At 32.3% G+C, this 6,173-nt stretch overlaps 1 pseudogene; it reads right to left on the bottom strand.

Annotated features, from left to right (window-relative positions):
- Positions 1-1,342: 1,342 nt before the first annotated feature.
- On the bottom strand, positions 1,343-5,810 carry LOC117922604 (annotated as a pseudogene).
- Between the last annotated feature and the right edge of the window lie 363 nt (positions 5,811-6,173).

Raw genomic sequence — 6,173 nt, 5'->3', positions numbered from 1 at the left:
AATTGAATAAAAATAAAAATAGTGAAATATATCAATAATAAAGGAAAATTAATTCCATATGGAAGAAGATATAGCATCCTTTGGTTAATCATTATATCAAGACAATTTTGCACATAATCTACTATCATTCTTTTCTTTTTCATCTATGGTCTAAACATGTCTAACACTCGTTTAAAATCTCAATTGAAATTGATGAAAAAATATCATTCAATTTCAAAGCTCATATTCCAAATAAAAATTAAATTTTTTAATTGGTATATTCATATACATACTTGAAAATAAGACTCAATTTAAAGAATTAAGACTAAATTTAAAAAATAATAATAATAATAAAACATCTAAAATCTATTAAGATTTGAGGCAAAAAAAAATGTTCACCCGATAACTGTCATCTTCTCTTTGTCCTATACAATATTATTACTTAGCCAATTTAGACACTAAAGTTGTTCTTTTTTTCATTTTTAAAGAGATACACACATATTATAAATATTATAAAAGATCACAACTATATATGTGATAGTCAAACAAGTTTAGACCAAAAATCTTAATATACAACATCCATTTGAAACTTGAACATGATTTAGACATAACATAAGAAAAAATTTTAAAGACTGGTATTGTTTGTTTTTTAACATAATGTGGAGACTTTATATGATTTTCTTTCAACTTTTTTTTTCACTTATTATTCATTTTTTAAAATTTTTGACCAAATAAAAAAGTTAAAATATTTGACTTTTTAATGCATACTAAAAATAACTATTAAAACAATCCAACTAGGATCTCAGCTTGGCCTCACCCTATTAATACTTACCACTTTACAAAAATAAAATAATAAAAAAAAATCAACTTAATACTATTATATTGTATTAAGAGTGAAATTGAGTTCTACTTAAAGTTAAGTAGAAAAAACAAACACCAGCTAAATAGAAACAAACTTTTTATCGTGTCAATCTAATACTAAACATTGTGTTTTTAGACATCCAAACATATCATATGAAGATGAATAGAAGTGTAAATATAGAGGTTTTCCAACAAGTTTGCTCCAAAAACCATAATAAAAGAGGTTTACAAACTCAATTGAAGCACCATATATTGTAAGGGTAATTTTATAATTTATCCTACACACAAACATGCAAATACATGTATATACATTTGATTGTTAAAGATAGATTTCATTTTAAGAGGGTCATATGGAAAATGTTGTTAAGTGGCATACATAAATTTAAATGGCATATATAAATTTGACCTTGCAACACAAAAATTTGAATGTAAGCAACTATAATAGAAAATCACTCGTTGATCAATTCCATGGATGCTGATAAAATTCTAAGAGGTAAAAAAGTTATCTACTATCAAAGTCTAAAAACAAATATCAAATTAAATTTCTCAACACTTTGTTCATATTTATGACCCGAAAAAGAATTCTCCAACTTTATCATTGCTAATAAGAAGCAAAAGATATCAAACTTCCAATAAGAAAAGGCCAAAAGTACCGCAAGCTGTCTAGTTCATTCTTCTAATGAGCTCATTGATGTAATTTTCACGGTTTCCAGCATCTCCTCCTTCAACATAGTGATTCCTCTTCTTCTTCAAACCCCCAATGGTGCCTTCAGTTTAAATGGCCATAGGAAGTTGTTGGCCGCCTTAAAATGAGGTCCAACAGTCATGATCTCATGAATAAGATCTTCCATGCAAATAATACCAAACTTCCCCAAAGCCTATCATCACAAAAGCAGGTTAGCAACAAGATATAGCAAACAATCGCTCATAGAAAACCAAGATACAGAATGACATAAAAACCTGTTCCACAATGGAGTTGTCGGTCAAGGCAGTTCTCTGCTTGTTCAACTTTCCATAGCCCCTCTTGTAAATCAGTTCTCGCACACTCTTCAAATTGGGGTACCTGAAAATATTTGCAATATAAATACATTAGAAATGAATAATATACAAGTTCAGACTTTTTATAGGATTTTAAGAAAAACAAAAGAGTGAGAGATACTTACCCATAAGTCACATAAGGCTCAACCCTGTGTATTATGTTCATTGTTGCTTTGTTCACTTTAAGAAACACCCCATTGGATATCTGTATTCAAAGAAGCGAATGAGAAGATCTTATGTCATCAAAGAACACTCCATTTTTTTAATGGGATAGCTTGCTTAGATTAGTAAGCTCATGATAAGAGACATTATATCCTCCTTGATGATGCATAACTAATTCATTTGACATAAAACTAATAATGTTCAATCACTAAGGAAGCAGTTTGTTAGATGAACTAATGATTCACCATCCAAAATAGCATCAAGAATACAAGTTTGGGATATTTGATCCTCGATACATTTAATTCAGCTTCTTGAGTACCATAGCCAGGCATTGATTTTCAACGTTTCAATCTAGATGATTTGCTCTCACTAGACAATTAATTTTGGTTAATGAAAATTGTAGTTTGTCTTCGCCATTTGAGTGTCAAGAGTGTTTTATGGACATGATATGAATGCTAATGGGCCACAGTTCCATAACCTATCTCAGAAGCAATATGGTACAGTATCACGCATAGTACCTGGGCATAGCAAGCTGGCAAATACTGCCACTACTGTCACAATCTACTATCAAAAGTGTAGAAAAAATACAGATAATACCAATTTCCATCTGCCCAAAGTTTTCATCACAGCCGCAGTGCTTAGGTATAAGCATCAGATTCTGAGGTGAAACAAATATACATATATATATATATATGTATATATGATCTGATACAGTAAGAAAACAATTCTGATTAACAATGCAAGAACTGGCAATACTAAAAAGGGCACCCTGGTGTTCAACCCCAATTCCCTACCCCACTATATCCTTTGAAGAGGAATATCTATATAAGATATGAGAAGAAACTTAACGCTGTCAAGCACAAAGCATGGTATTAGATTTATAACGGCCATTTATTTCTCATTTCCAGATGCAGTGCTTTGACATCTAACCTGTCTCAAACGCAAGAGCTGCAAAATCTTTCTCGTCTTCTGGTGCATAGCATTGATACTGAAAGTTCCAGAGTGAACAGGAATGAGAACCAGAATATTAATATGAAAGTAAAGGTATCAATGGAAATAACTATAGTCCAAGTGCATACCCACGGATACAAATAATAAATAGAAGTTTAACCTCTGGATCAACGTAAAATCCACCCTTCAGCTTAGCCTCATGCTTCAATTGAATCAGCTCCTTTTGCTGCATGAAAAATGCGTCATCTATTAGTTAAAACTACCCACATCTTCATGAGTAAAACAGAAAAACAAATACATGAGACAAGACTACGAGTACCTGCTCCTCATACTCCTTTGCATACAGCTTAGCTCTACTGTAAATCAGTTTCCAATTCTAAGCATTCTTCTTCTTTTTCGCCTCAACCTCTTGCTTCTTGCCAATATCCATTCCTCGCTCCTCTTCTGTTTCTTCAGCATAGACTCTGGAATCACTGGTCCTCCCTTGGCTTCCTCTTCACCCATCTCTGTACCAAGCCAAAAACCAATCAAATGACAAATTCTAAATTCATCACAAACCTTTTATAATTAATAAGCACTACAAAGACAACAAAAGCTCAAAAGAGATATGAATACATCAAAAAGAGAAGGACCAATGTTTTAAATGGCTAAAGATGATCTTGAGGCATTTTGTCTAAACAAGGTGAGACTTAAGCCTCATGGAAAATGAGGTGTAAGCCTCAACTTAAACAAATAAATAATAAAAATTATCAAAAAAATAAAATAAAATATATACTCATAAAGTCACAAGAAAGTTAAATAATAAAAAACACAAATTTCATAATGATTTGTTTATAGGTAAACAAATTTTATAATGATAAAACTAATTATTTTTCATTGTTAATAGTTCTAATTTAATTCTTTTTTTCTCATTAAATTTAGCTTTCTCTCATGATTTTATCAAAAATAATTTTCAACATTGCTATTACTAGCACTAATAGGACCCTCCAAGGACCATTATTATATGCAATTGCTATATTATCCTCCCCATTAGTGTTAATATCCACTCATCTTTCTTCTTCTTTATCCACCAATTGTAGTGGTATCTTTTTTATCTATCAATAATTAGATTAGATTATATATGAGATCAGCCATTAAAAACATCAATTCCCTTATTCTTCTCAATCACTCTTTTTTCCTTTCAATTTAAAAGATGGGTTAATTTCACTCACCTCCCTTAAGATTTTAGCTAAATATAGTTAGTCCCCACTAGTTGGAAAATTTGTCAAATACCTCCCTTATTTTGAATTAGAGGGGAGGTGAGTGAAAACAACAAATGATAAAGGGAAGGGAGGTATTTGATGAAATTTCAAACCAACGAGGACTAGGCGTATATAGCCAAAACCTCAAGAGAGGTCAATGAAATTAACCCTTTAAAGGATTAATTAGAAATCATCTAAGCCCTTATTTTGTAAAAGGCTTAACCAAGTAGGGACCCAATACAAAACTCATAAAATCTCTATCAAAAGTTCACAAAAGCATAGATTATAGACCCATTAAAACTCATTGAAAATTGAGACTTAAGCCTCGTATAAAATATATAACAAAAGCTCATAAAAGCTGAAGACCCTTTGGATATTGGAGGCTTAGATAGGGTGAGGCCTAAGCCTCAATTACCCTATTTAAGGCTATAGCCCCAAGGCTAATTTGTAGAGCCTTGATTTGAGGCTAGCCTCAAGGCATAAGCCTCAACAGCCTTTTAAAACACTGAGTAGAACACAAATTGGACGCTGCAAATATGTACAAAAATTTTGAAAATTAATAATAAACTAGATTTTTTTGAGGATCAAAGAAAGTTAAAAACCAAACTATTCTAATTCGATTATCTCTCTTTTTCAGTTCATTCTTTTTTTCAATACCAGAACATATTGAAATATAATATTTAGGGCTCCTTTTTCTTTCCCCCACTTTCTCAACAACCAAAGGAACTATACCAATTAAAGATTATCAGAAGGAGTAATTTAGTCTGAAACCCTAGATTTCCCTATAACCAGCATTTACATAGAAAAAGAAAACGGGAATCCTTAAAAAGCCATTTTCGGCTTAACTTGATAAAAACATCTGGTTTAACTTAGGAGCGCTCACATTTTCTGGAAAAACAGAAAATTGAAAATTCAAACTTTTGTCAGGCACCAAACATACATGAAGAAATCACTGACTGGAAAGCAAAATAAAGAAACGCATTACCCTAGATTCACCAGAAGAAAAATCAAAGTCGATATTTCAGTGAGATGTAGAATGTGTAAAAATCAGATGGACAACATTAATAAGCAATTTTTTGCAGATATACGCAAAGTCTAAACTACAAGCCCATGTTTGGATGCCAAGAAAGTACAGTATAATAAAGGAAGTGAGATTGAAATTTCTCGGTCACATTTGTATTCTTCTGGAACCAAACCAGAACATAAAACAATACAAGATCCAAGGTTTTGTCCCTTTTTTCAGGGACAAACAAATGAACAATCACTTATAGGTAAACCCCAACTACAAAACCATGTTTGGATGCCAGGAAAGTCGAGAGAAAGAAAAAAAAAAGGAAACTGAGATACCTGAAATCTCTCGGTTTAAATGACCGTTTTCATTTGTTTAGGAACCAAACCAGAACAGCATAAAACGTAACAAGATCAAAAGTCTTTCAACTGCTGTTCTATTTTCTCGGGAATCAAACAAGAAACAATCACTTCCACCAACTTCATTCGAGTAGGAACCAAAACAAACCCACAAAAACCGTAATAAGATCCAAAATTAGGTATTTCCTTCCATATTTTCTAAGGAACCAAACGGAAAATAGCTTCTGTTCACCGAGAGTGGCCGCTGTGATCAGTAGAGAAGATAGGAGTCTTGAGAATCAGAAGCAGTCTGAAAAGGAGAGTGAAAAACTAGGGTTTCGTAGGGTTTGTTTGTGGCTTTGTATTCAGTCATCCAACGGCTCACATTTCTTTTCAGGGAGAGATTAGATCCTGGCCGCAGGATCTAGGGGTTGGATATACAAATGTGTTCGTCGGGGATCAAATGAGCCGGGTCCCGTATCCGATTCCGGATCCATTATCCTGTGTATGGATCTGGGTATTGTTCGGCCCAAATCTCATTGTAAATTTTAATTTCATTGATATTTTTTATTTAAATTTTTAATATTTTCATAA

This window comes from Vitis riparia, chromosome 9 (assembly GCF_004353265.1).
Source record: "Vitis riparia cultivar Riparia Gloire de Montpellier isolate 1030 chromosome 9, EGFV_Vit.rip_1.0, whole genome shotgun sequence".
Lineage (NCBI taxonomy): Eukaryota > Viridiplantae > Streptophyta > Magnoliopsida > Vitales > Vitaceae > Vitis > Vitis riparia.
Note: the sequence above shows the minus strand (reverse complement) of the source record. Positions and strands in the feature narration are given on the sequence as shown.